General features: G+C 40.7%; 1 protein-coding gene across 1 annotated transcript in view; it reads left to right on the top strand.

Annotated features, from left to right (window-relative positions):
* LOC149443669 (autism susceptibility gene 2 protein homolog) overlaps positions 1 to 12,213 on the top strand; it is a 782,555-nt gene that overhangs the window by 299,152 nt on the left and 471,190 nt on the right. The window lies entirely within an intron of this gene.

Here is a 12,213-nt window from a genome sequence, read left to right as displayed (position 1 = left end):
CCCTTCGGGGGTGGACTAAAGCACACCCCTAAGTGCACTTTTTTGTGTTTTGCACTTGCACATTTTTTGTTCTTATGGGTTTTTGTTTTTTACACCTCCGTGGATTCTAAAAAAAGAAAAAGAAGTGCTACCCACTAAGACACTGTACTGCCATTTATAATTTACATTTAATTTAAACATGAACAATAGCCTGTACTTTTTTTTTGCACACTTGTAGAGAGTTATTTCCTGTACTGAAAGTGATTTGCCTCATTTTCTTACACACTGTGATTTCTACTAAACAATCATTAGAGTATCTCAAGTGAGCAAGTATCTCGAGTCTGCTTCATTTCTGGGCAGGATGACTTCAGAGCCCTCATCAGAGCCCCTTCACATTCTCACTCTCCCTGGCCCACCCCTTCCAGCTATTTACTTTTTGTTCTATCATTTAGTCCTGGTTCACACTGAATACAGCTTTGAAATTGTGCTAATTCAGCTGAAGTAGCACGATTTTAAAGCCGTCGATCAGTGCAATTTCATGTGCAGCTTGTCGACATCTGTACGATGTCATGCACAGATGTCAATGCAAGTCGCACATGAAATCACCAAAAATAGTGCAGGAACCTTTTTCAAAATCAGTGCAAGTCGGAGTTGCACTAATTTAATTGATTCCATAGGCACAAATAGGACACGACTTGTCATGTGATTTTGAACTGTAAAATCGCATTGGTGTGAGCTTAGGCTTAGCATCATATATAGGAATTACCAGGGGGGGGCATGCATTCAAATGCAGTCCGTCTAAGAACACCCAACCTAAAACCTGTATCCTAGCAGAGCAGAGATGATTCTACAGTCACACTGTGACCATAAACAAGGGAAGTTATAATGCATACACTGCATTTCAGTTTTAAGGTATACATTAATTTCTTTTGCACTGTAGGATTTTACTGCTAGAGGACTATAACAATAAATATAATGCAACAAAATTCATGTATGCCTTGTCTTTTACTGCGTTACCTATTTAACTTGTGTTACATGAAAAACTATTTTCACCGGGCAATGTAATTGTAAAGTTTTTAATTTTGCTGGCAGTGTTTGTGAATTATAAAAGTATAATACAGTAATAAATTGTGTTAAACACAAGCAGAAAACAGAAGGTAAATGTTTAATTTGAAATAAGGTACCTGTATTTAATTATGAAATAAGGCTGAACAGCTTTAGGCTTACTAAAGCATTATGTCCTGGGAGATATCATTTTTGCTTTGGTATGAAAGTCTGAACAGTTTTTCCTGTTCAGCTGTCTACAGATATAGCTTTAGATTCATGTTGATTTGAAAAGCAGTCTTGTTTTTGATCATCCTACTCAGCCATGCTATACATAAGGGAGTACGCACTAGTGACAAGACAATATTGCTTGAAGTTGGCTTGTCCGACAAGCCATTGATGAATTCATTTAGCTCAATTGTGAGAATAAAAAGATAAAAGGGCAAAAATGACTGTTTTAGACATTATGTAATTGCTTGTTTATACAGACATAACCTTTAAAGTAGATATGAACCTAACTATGAAACTCTCATATAAGTGGTAACATAGTAATGTAATTTCAAATGTGGTTTTGAATTGTTTTAAGTATGAAGCTTTCATTAAAGTGAAACTTCAGTAAAAGAAAAAAAATATGTCTTCTGCATCAAACTTTCTTACCTGGTTGTTGGCACTGTACACTAAACTGTGCATGTGCAGCTCAGCTAATAAATTTCTGCATCTGTCGATATGAATGAATTTCCGCACATGCACATGGGTGGCATCATCCCATGCAAAAAAAAAAGAAACAGCAGCAGATAGAGGAACCTGGAAGAAGGCTGAGGTAAGTATAGTTTTGCTATAAACTTGGTGTAATTTTTTACATCTGGCAGCTGGCTGTTTAGTAAAAGTAGTCCAAGGGGCTCTACAGCTGTCTAATCATGTTTAGGCTGCAGTAGCACTGGCGATTAGAGCCGGTGTGAATTGTAGCAACCGGAGTCTTCTGATTCCTGCTTCGGTTCTTAGAGGGTAAGGGAGTCCCCGGATCCTGTCCCCCCATATGTGAATGAATATGGGGTACACTGTACACTACTCATTCACCAAAAAAAAATGTCAAAAATAAAAACAAAGAGACAGTTTTTGACAAGTCCTTTATTAGTAAAAAAAACAATGTCCCCAGGAGTAAATCCAGCATTAATCACAATGAATACTGCCGACAACCCCCCAAAAAAACAACTCCGCACATGTCGTTTGCCTCTGGGTGTCTTACATCTCCAGTTATCATGCACAGTAAATGAACAAAGGGGCATGGTCAGCTTATGACAGGTGCCCCGCCTCTTTGTTTACTTACTGCCAACACAGGGTACTGAAGTTGTCAGTTGGACACAAAATAACCAAAGGGGCGGGGCCAGATGATGTAATCAGTGACCACGCCCCTTTATTTACCATTGGTGGAAAACCCGACATGTCAGATGCGGGGAAGCAAGCAACAAATGTGGAGCTTTTTTAAAAATTATTTCAGCTGCGGTTTATTGCTGGGTTTACTTCAGGGAACATTGTTTTTTTTTTAATAAAACTGCCACTGTGTTATTTATTTTTTTACACTTTTTTAGTGAATGAGTAAGGTGACAGTGTAACCCATATCAAATAATGAATTAATTCACATTGTGGGGGCCTGGATCTGGGGGCCTCCTTGCAGATCCCCACAGCCATCACCCAGGGTGGTGGGTAAGAGGCCCTCATCCCTATCAACATGGGTCCCCCTGCCCCAAAGCACCCCCCATGTTGAGGGCAAATGGCTTGGTATGGCTCAGGAGGTCCTGCTGGGCTGCATACCATACCAGATCCTTATCTGACCATGTAGCCTGGCAGGTCAAGAAAGGGGGGATGAGCAAGCGTGTCCCTGAACCATACCAGGCCACATTTCCTCAACATTGGGGGGTATTGTGCGGCAGGAAAGCTCCCCCAAAAGCACCTTGTCCCCATATTGATGGGGATACGGATCTCTTCTCCTCAACCCTGGGCTGTGGTTGTGGGAGTCTGCAGGTGGGAGACTTATCGGATTGGGGACCTCCATTCTTTTTTAAAAAAAAAATTAATGTGGGCATTGTTTGTTTACATTGTGCTGTCAGCTGGGAATCTCGCTGACAACAGATGAGTCATGGTTGTTAACAGGCTGCTCCACTCCTTAACAACCATCTATTATCGAATAAATTTGAATCACTTATTTAATTTGGATGCTTCTAAAACCCAAATAAAACTAATTAATTTCATTATTTCGTTAATGTTTAATTGTGATTTGTTGAAATTCTGTATAACTAAAATTTAGTCAAAATTTCAATTCAGAACGAAACAAACCACACATTGGGATGTGCCTACACATACTGCTCAGGCATGGTGTATTATTTTTACTATCTTGAAGGCACTATCTCTTGAATGATAAGAGCTTGGTAAAGCCCTGTACACATGATCAGGATATCAGACAAATGATCGTCAGTTTTTTGTGCATGCTAATCTCATATCGAAAGTGAAGAGGTATGAAAAGTCTTGTGCGACAGAATAAAAATTTGGAAGTGATGTAATGTATTGTATTTATTTGTATTGCATTTTTGGAGGAAACTGTACTGATTAAACGAAAATCGCATGATCTGGTGTCATACAAGAAATATTTTCGTGCCTGTCCCTTCAAATCATTTTAGATGAAGGCTGTGTACTAACGAGCAGATTATGGTATGATCACTTCGAAAGCAGTATTTTTAGTTTGATTTCCTGATCAAGGCTTTAGTAGGGAATGTTCTTGTGCTGAGAAAAACGAATTAAGTCACAGTTGCTTATGGTAAATGAATACTTAATAGGACCTAAGCACAATCACCTGAAAAATATTTTTGTGCTGTGATATAAATATATTAAATACTCATACCAACCTGCTCCCAAAAACAAATGCTAGAAAAAAGAATGTATGCACCATGCTTTTAAAGGTGCTGTGCCACAAATATACTGTGCCTTAAATAATATTCTAATCATAAGAATAAATTACAAACAAAATTGATAAAGTTTCACTGTACTGCTGCCCACAGTCTGTGTTCCCACATGAGAAAAATTATACATCAAAATAGTGCTGCACAGTTGCGTACGGTGCTAGTGCAGCAGCAACCCTATCCTACAAAGCTTTTATTTAAATGTAGTGAATTATAATTGATTTTCCTTAAAGTGCTCTTTCATTACTCCTGATTACAATATGCATTTTATTTGAGCAATGCTGTAAAGTAAATCTAATATGTCAGAACTTGTTTTGACCTAAAAATACAGGTGTATTTTTAAAAAAACTACAATTAAGATATAATTGTTCAGGCCTTGTTATAGTTGACAAATTCATAATCCATCCAGATTGAAAAGCAGTTGCAGTATGTGTTGTTCTAACTTGTACATGTGCTGTATTTAATTACTAAAATATAAGAAAAACAGGACCCAAAGGCAACCCATCAGAATTAAACACTTTCTAAGCATTTCAAATAGCAATCATGTTTATTATAATTTGGATTGCCACTATGTAGATACATTAACATTTTGTAAAATCACTGTATCTATTTGTTTTCAGTATAACCTCTGAGACCACAAGTAGACACAACTTGGCAGTTACCTGATTTTCTCTGGCCCTTCCCTCTCCATCGATTTCATTCATGGCTCAGGCCTTCCAGGCCTTCAAGGGCAATAAATTATGTCTGTATAAATATCTGCTGCTGCTTATGATCTTCTCCTGATGAATGAGTCTTCATTCAAAAAAACCTCCTTCCTGCTTTGAGAAGCACAACATCCAAGGCATTCAAGTCTCTGATTGGCTTTGTGCATTATGCCTGTGAATTGCACTGTATAATAACAGCATGATCACAGACATTGGGCACACACCTGGAGTATTATTATTATTATTATACAGTATTTATATAGCGCCAAAGGGTTTGCTCAGCGCTGTACAATAGCAAGGGGGACAGAACATGAGACAAGACAGAAACAATACAATACACGAGGGGTTCGAGGGCCCTGCTCTTTCGAGCTTACAATCTAGGAGGGAGGGGAAAGTGGTACAGGAAGAAATGGCTGTGGGGAATGAAGTGGTGGGAGGAGTGGAGGAGGTCAGCTGTTAAATGAGGGTGGGGTAGTCTTCCCTGAAGAGGTGGGTCTTCAGGGTGCGCCTGAAGGTGATGAGGGTAGGTGACAGTCTGATGGATTGGGGTAGGGAATTCCAGAGGATGGGGGAAGTCCTGGAGAAATCCTGCAATCGGTCGTGGGCGGAGGAGACCAGGGAGCTAGAGAGTAGGAGGTCCTGTGAGGAGCGAAGGGCACGGGTAGGGTAGTATTTGGGTATCAGGTCGGTTATGTAGTTTGGGGCAGCACTGTGAATGGCTTTGTAGGTCAGGGTTAGCAGTTTGAATTTGATGCGCTGGGCAATCGGGAGCCAGTGAAGGGATTGGCTGAGGGGGGTGGCGGATGTGGAGCGGTTGGTGAGGTGGATGAGTCTCGCCGCTGAGTTCAGGATCAACTGGAGTGGGGATAGCGTTCGTTTGGGTAGGTCAGTGAGAAGGGAGTTGCAATAGTCCAGGCGTGAGATGATGAGGGAGTGTACGAGTTTTTTAGTAGTGTCTGGGGTGAGGAATGTACGTATCTTGGAGATGTTGCGGAGGTGGAGCCTGCATGATCTTGATAGCAATTGGACGTGGGGTAGGAAGGAGAGGTGTGAGTCCAGGGTGACACCCAGGACTTTGGCAGGTGGGAGTGATGGTGGCTGTGTTAGTAGTGATGGAGAGGATGGGGGGGGGTGCGGGGGAAGACCAGGAGCTCTGTTTTGGACAGGTTAAGTTTGAGGAAATGGAGCGACATCCAGTCTGATATGTCGTTCAGGAGGTGGGCGATGCGGGCGGAGATTGAGGGGGTGAGGTGGGGGGGTGGAGAGGTAAATTTGTGTGTCGTCGGCATAGAGGTGCTAATTTAAGCCGTGGGAGTGTATTAGTTTACCAAGGGAGGAGGTGTAGATGGAGAAGAGGAGGGGTCCGAGGACAGAGCCTTGGGGGACTCCGACAGAGAGGGGGAGGGAGGGGGAGGTGGCAGTGTTATAGGTGACGCTGAAGGAGCGTTGGGCAAGGTAGGAGGAAAACCAGGAGAGAGCAGCCTCCCTTATGCCAAGGGAGTGCAGTTTAGTAAGGAGGAGAGGGTAGTCGACAGTGTCGAAGGCCGGAGAGGTCAAGGAGCAGGACAGAATAGTGGCCATTAGCTTTGGCGGTTAGTAGGTCGTTGGTGATTTTAAGTAGGGTGGTTTCGGGGGAGTGCAGGGGACGGAAGCCAGACTGTAGAGGGTCAAGGAGGTTGTTATCAGTGAGGTGGGCGCTTAGGCGATTGTAGGCCAGACGCTCAAGGAGCTTGGAAGTGAATGGCAGCAGGGAGATGGGTCTAAGGTTGTTAAGGTCAGTGGGGTCAAGGGAGGGTTTTTTTTGAGTATGGGGGTGATGTGCGGGTGCTTTATAGGGGAGGGGAAGTGCCAGTGGAGAGGGAGAGATTAAAGATGTGGGTGAGGGAGTGAATGATGGAGGGGGGGGTGATTGAAGTAGCTGTGAGGGGATAGGGGGCAGGTGGTGAGGCGGGATTAAGTGAATATAATATTGTACATTGTCGCTGTACTAATGAAACTGGCCGGGAAGAGGTTATCAAGGGGCAATCAAAGGGTTAACCGTGTGCCTAACAAGTGCACTGTGTGTGTACTTTGAGCTGCTTTTACTAAAAGATATTACGTTTTTTTTTTCTCCCTGCATTGCAGGGAGAGGAAACAGCCAGATTGGTTCACTGTGTACAGAGTCCTGTGTATTTGTAAACACAGAACTCTGTGCTGTAATTTGAAACGGCTGATCAGCAGATCTCAGCCATAATCATTGGCTGATACCTGCTGACAAAAATCACGCTGTGTCCAACTACAGCACAGGTTAGCAGGGGGAGCAAACATGGCCGTCCCAAACTCAGAGGCAAGCTGGCAACGTTTATTTACATTACTGAGTCTGCAACCATCACCCGATCACAGTAAATCTACTGTGACCAGGAGGCAAGTGGTTAAATATAGAAACAAACTGAAGTAGTAAGCAGAGTGCTATTATAAACAACATTCCAGAAATCTACACATTTTTTATTGTTTGCATTAGTAAGGTGGTTAAAGTTAAGCACAAAGCAAGCTTCAAAACAACCACAACATTTGTCATCCATGAAATATTGAACACATAATTAAAAATCCTACAAAGGGCCAATGTCCTCAACAAAAATTTCAACCAACACATCATGTCTGTCTGAAATGCAGGCAACATAAACTCTTCTAATCTCACTGCTTATGAAGTTCTGAACTCAACTCCAGATCTATATCTACCCCATGGAACATTACATGCTATCTAACAACCTTCTGTTGGCAGCCAGGAGGTGAGCCTCTGATGGACATGTCCGGTACGGAGATCCTGCGCATGCGCACCCCCGAAATGTCAAAATGTTCTAATTAATTTTCTATTGTGAGAAACTATATGCTGAGCTTTAAATGAGTATAAAATCCACTTGATTCTTCAGGAGAGGGTAGAGGTTTATAAAAAAAAAATTGCTTAAAAAAAACAAACAATAGGAAAATTGAACATATGATGGGTCATACTCCCTATTACAAAGTAATATGTTAAAGCTCAACCAACAAATAGTTTAGGACCTTTGAGAAATTAATTTACCTAGTGACTTGGTGGGGTTTGACAGGCTGTACGTCTTGTTCTAGCTGGTATTAGGGACATTTTTAACCTTACACTCTTGGTTATTCACTGGAATCATTAATCAGGGGGAGATCACTAGACCTCTAGTTTTTGAGTTTTATCTCTGTTTACTACTGAACTGTAATTGCTATGAATAACAGTATGTGAAGGAAGTTATTGTTCTGTTCTTTGGTATGACTGCACCATTGTATAGTATACACCAATTCCAAGTAAGAATACATTCAATACATGTTTAAATGTACAAAAAAAATGAATAAAAGATGTTTAAAAAAAAAGTTAAACACAACACAGATTATGCTTTAGAATTTACTGGAATAGGAGTCTATTAGACAAATCAACATCTTAAATATAAACTGCTCAAGAAGTATTTGTTTTGCTCCTGGCTCTGTATGTCAGTAACGGTTTCTAAAACCCTGTGTATATTTCTTGCCAGAAGAGGTATAACTGAATTTGTATCTGTCAGAGATCTAAGAGACTTTGATAAATGAAACCATTGCTTCTCTGAGTGTACTCGTGTTCCAAATAAGATCACATACTAAAAGCAGAAACGGAGAAAAAACTGAATTCATGCCTCTGGCAGTGACAACATGTTGCAGAGTTTCCGATATCAGCAGCTTGTTAGGCATTGATATAAATCTACTGTTGATCCAAAAATAATTGCACGAATGGCAGCTTTGCAGATGATGTAGTCCTTATTGGAAAGCTGACATGTTTGACAACATCGTATGGCTGAAAATAATATATATTAGTCATCATGCTGAAAAAAAATCCCAAAAATAAATTATGATCAGATTTTGGCTTACTCCCATTATTTGTTAAAGACAATTTAAAATAAAACTGGCGAGGCATATTTAAAAGGGAAATATAATAGTGTTTTAAGGTATAAACTTCGACAGGATTAAAAATTAAATATATATTTGATAACATTTTGCAAACATAAGGGGGAAGATTCAAAAGTAGTGGCATTTAATAAGAATTATTTTACCTATTACTAGTATGTATGCTCTGCAATTAAACTGTTTAAACAGTCAAAGAAGAACAATTCCATGAGCCTAATAGAAGTGTACTGGCAAAAATGGATCCCAAGCAATTCTAATACTGGCCCAAGCTTTGCTGCCCAAAAGATCCCAAAAGAAGCACTGAAAAACAAGGAACAGAGTGCGCACCAGCCTTGCTCAATGCCTTTATGATAGCTTAATTGTGTTAATTAAAATAGATGTATATTCACAAACAACTTAAAAAACAGGCACATCAGAGTCCACAATGTACTCCAAAAAGGCTGATGGGTTTCGAGGGGGATCGTGTCAGTCTTTTTGGAGGGTTCTCTCACGTTTGGGATATATTAATTGTTTTTGTGTATATATACTGTATATGAGGAAAATAAATGTGTTAGCCATGTGAATTTACTTTTGGTGTTTTATGTGCTATGTGCATTTTTGATACATAGTAAATTGGTATACTTCACTACAATTTGTATACTTCATTACAAGTATTGTGTAAGACAGTCTGGTTTTGCATAGAATTACAGTAAATTCCCGACTTACGAACATTCGAGTTGCGAACTTTCACAGATACGAACGGACCTCGCATTACAAACATTCGTAGATACAAACAAAGTGCCGGAAGTAGCTCACGTGTCTGCTGGACTTTGTTACAGCTGCACTGCTGTGTGCTTACTGTACAGTACAGTGCAACAGTGTACTGTGCAGAGCCCAGGATTTTCGCAAGAAGTGGTGATGTGGAGGGGACTGCTAGGAAGTGCAAATCAATAACTAAATAAACAAAAGTGAAAATAATTGAGAAATTGGACCGAGGGGAAAAGATGGTAGACTTCGCTTGTTCTTATAACATGAATCGTTCAACCATTGGCACAAGTCTATAGAACAATGCCAAGATCATGGAACATATGAAGTCTTATGTGCCTATAAAGTCAACAATAATATCCAAAAAGCGTGGTAAAGTGATAGAGGAGATGAAGAATCTTCTCAGTGTGTGGATGCAGGATCAGCATCAGCATCGAGTCCCACTCAGTTTAATGCTTATTCAAGAAAAAGCTAAAAGCCTGTTTGAAGACTTGACGAAAAAAAGGGGTGAACAGCGTGCATCTTTTACTGCCAGCCATGGATGGTTTAACAGATTCAAGGCTAGAGCCAACCTTCGCAACGTAAAAGTAAGTGGTGAGGCTGCGAGTGCAGATACCATATCTGCCCAAGAATTTCCAGCAACACTTAGAGAAATTATTGATGAAGGTTCTTATTTACCCCTACAATTTTTTAAAGTCGATGAGACAGGACTGTACTGGAAGTGGATGCCAGAACGAAGTAAAGAGGAAAAGGTGATGCCAGGCTTCAAAACAGCAAAGGACAGACTTACTCTGTTGTTTGGTGGCAATGCTTCCGGTGATATGAAACTAAAGCCTCTCTTAGTTTACCATTCAGAGAACCCAAGAGCCCTCAAAAACATAGCCAAGGGCTCTCTACTCTCTACTCTGTTGAGTGGAAGAGTAACTCCAAAGCTTGGGTTACACAGGCCATTTTCCTGGGCTGGTTTTTCCATCACTTTATCCCAGAGATAGAAAAATATTGTTTGGAGAAAGAAATCTCCTTCAACATTCTTTTGCTGCTGGACAATACACCAGGTCACCCCCAATTCAAGGATTACTTTCATTCCAACGTCAAAGTAGTGCATCTGCCACTGAATACTACAGCGCTCATCCAACCTATGGAACAAGGAGTTATTGCGACTTTCAAGAAATATTATTTACGTCACACCCTTTGTCAGGCAGTGAAGGCTATTGATGAAACAGGAACAACTTTGCGATACTTTTGGAAGCACTATAACATCTACAAGGCTATAAAAAAAAAATCAACTTTGCCTGGCGTGAGGTTTCAGTTGTCACCATGAATGGGGTTTGGAAGAACCTTTGCCTGCAGTTTGTTCATGAAGTTCATGGATTTGAGAAGATGAGTAAGGAGTCCAAAGCGGTCTTCAACAACTTAGTGACCCTTAGCATGAAACTGGAGTTAGATCTGCAAGAGGATAACTTCATTGAACTCCTTGCTGTACAACATGGGGAGCTTACTAATGAGGGCCTGATTGGATTAGAGGCCCAGCAAAAAGACGAAGAGAGCCAAGAGGAAGATGTAACTGAAGAACCAAAGAGATTCACAACACAGGCAATGGCAAGGGGATTTTCTTTACTTGAAGAGACACTGTTAGTTTGTGAGGCACAGGACCCCAATGTAGAATGATGCACAAAGGTTGCAGCAGCTGTTCAGGATACCATCCAGTGCTACAGAGTCATCTATGATGAGAACAAAAGAGCTACTGCTCAGACATCACTGGATCATTTTTTCCAGAGGCTAGACAGAATTGAATCCATCAAAAAAACAGTGTCATCAACATCAGGTGTGAGTGAAATTCCATCTTGCCCTCCATCTCCTATTGTTGATGATCCATCAGATCCATCAGCATCTGGTATGGGTCAAATTCCAGCTTGCCCTCCATCTCCTATTGTTGATTATCCTTCAGCTCCATCAACATCAGGTATGGGCCAAATTCCACCTTGCCCTCCATCTCCTATTGCTGATGATCCTTCAGCTTCGTCAACATCAGGTATGGGCCAAATTCCATCTTGCCCTCCATCTCCTATTGCTGATAATCCTTAAGCTCCAACAACAACAGGTGTGGACCAAATTCCATCTTGCCCTCCCTCTCCTATTGCTGATGATTCTTCAGTTCCGTCAACATCAGGTGTGGGCCAAATTCCATCTTGCCCTCCATCTCCTAGTGCTGATGATCCTTCAGCTCCGTCAACATCAGGTGTAGGCCAAATTCCATCTTGCCCTTCATCTCTTATTGCTGATGATTCTTCAGCTCCCTCAAAATCAGGTGTGGGCCAAATTCCATCTTGTCCTCCGTCTCCTATTGCTGATGATCCTTCAGCTCCCTCAACATCAGGTGTGGGCCAAATTCCATTTTGTCCTCCGTCTCCTATTGTGGATGATCCTTCACCTCCACCATCTCCCACCTACCCTCCCTCCTCAGTAACTCTCTTCCACTATATGCTAGTTGTGGTACTGTACTGTACCACCATTTTAAGGTAGCTTTAAAAGCAAAAATAGTTTATTTACAGTTGTACTGTACTGTACCACCATTTTAAGGTAAGTGTTATAGTAAAATATTTTATTTACAGTTGTACTGTACCACCATTTTAAGCTACAGTAACTGTAAAAGTAAAACAAAGTTTATTTACAGTTGTACTGTATTGTACCACCATTTTAAAGTAACTGGTAAAGTAAAAAAAATAGTTTATTTCAGTTGTACTGTACTGTACCACCATTTTAAGTAAACTGTAAAAGTAAAAAATAGTTTATTTACAATATTTTTGTGTGTGTTTTTTCTTTTATGCTTTACATTGTATATTTGTGTCAAA

The sequence above is a fragment of the Staurois parvus genome, unplaced genomic scaffold (genome assembly GCF_062004578.1).
Source record: "Staurois parvus isolate SC_StPar_1 unplaced genomic scaffold, SC_StPar_1.0 ptg000839l, whole genome shotgun sequence".
Taxonomy (NCBI): domain Eukaryota; kingdom Metazoa; phylum Chordata; class Amphibia; order Anura; family Ranidae; genus Staurois; species Staurois parvus.
This window is presented reverse-complemented; position numbering and strand designations above follow the sequence as displayed.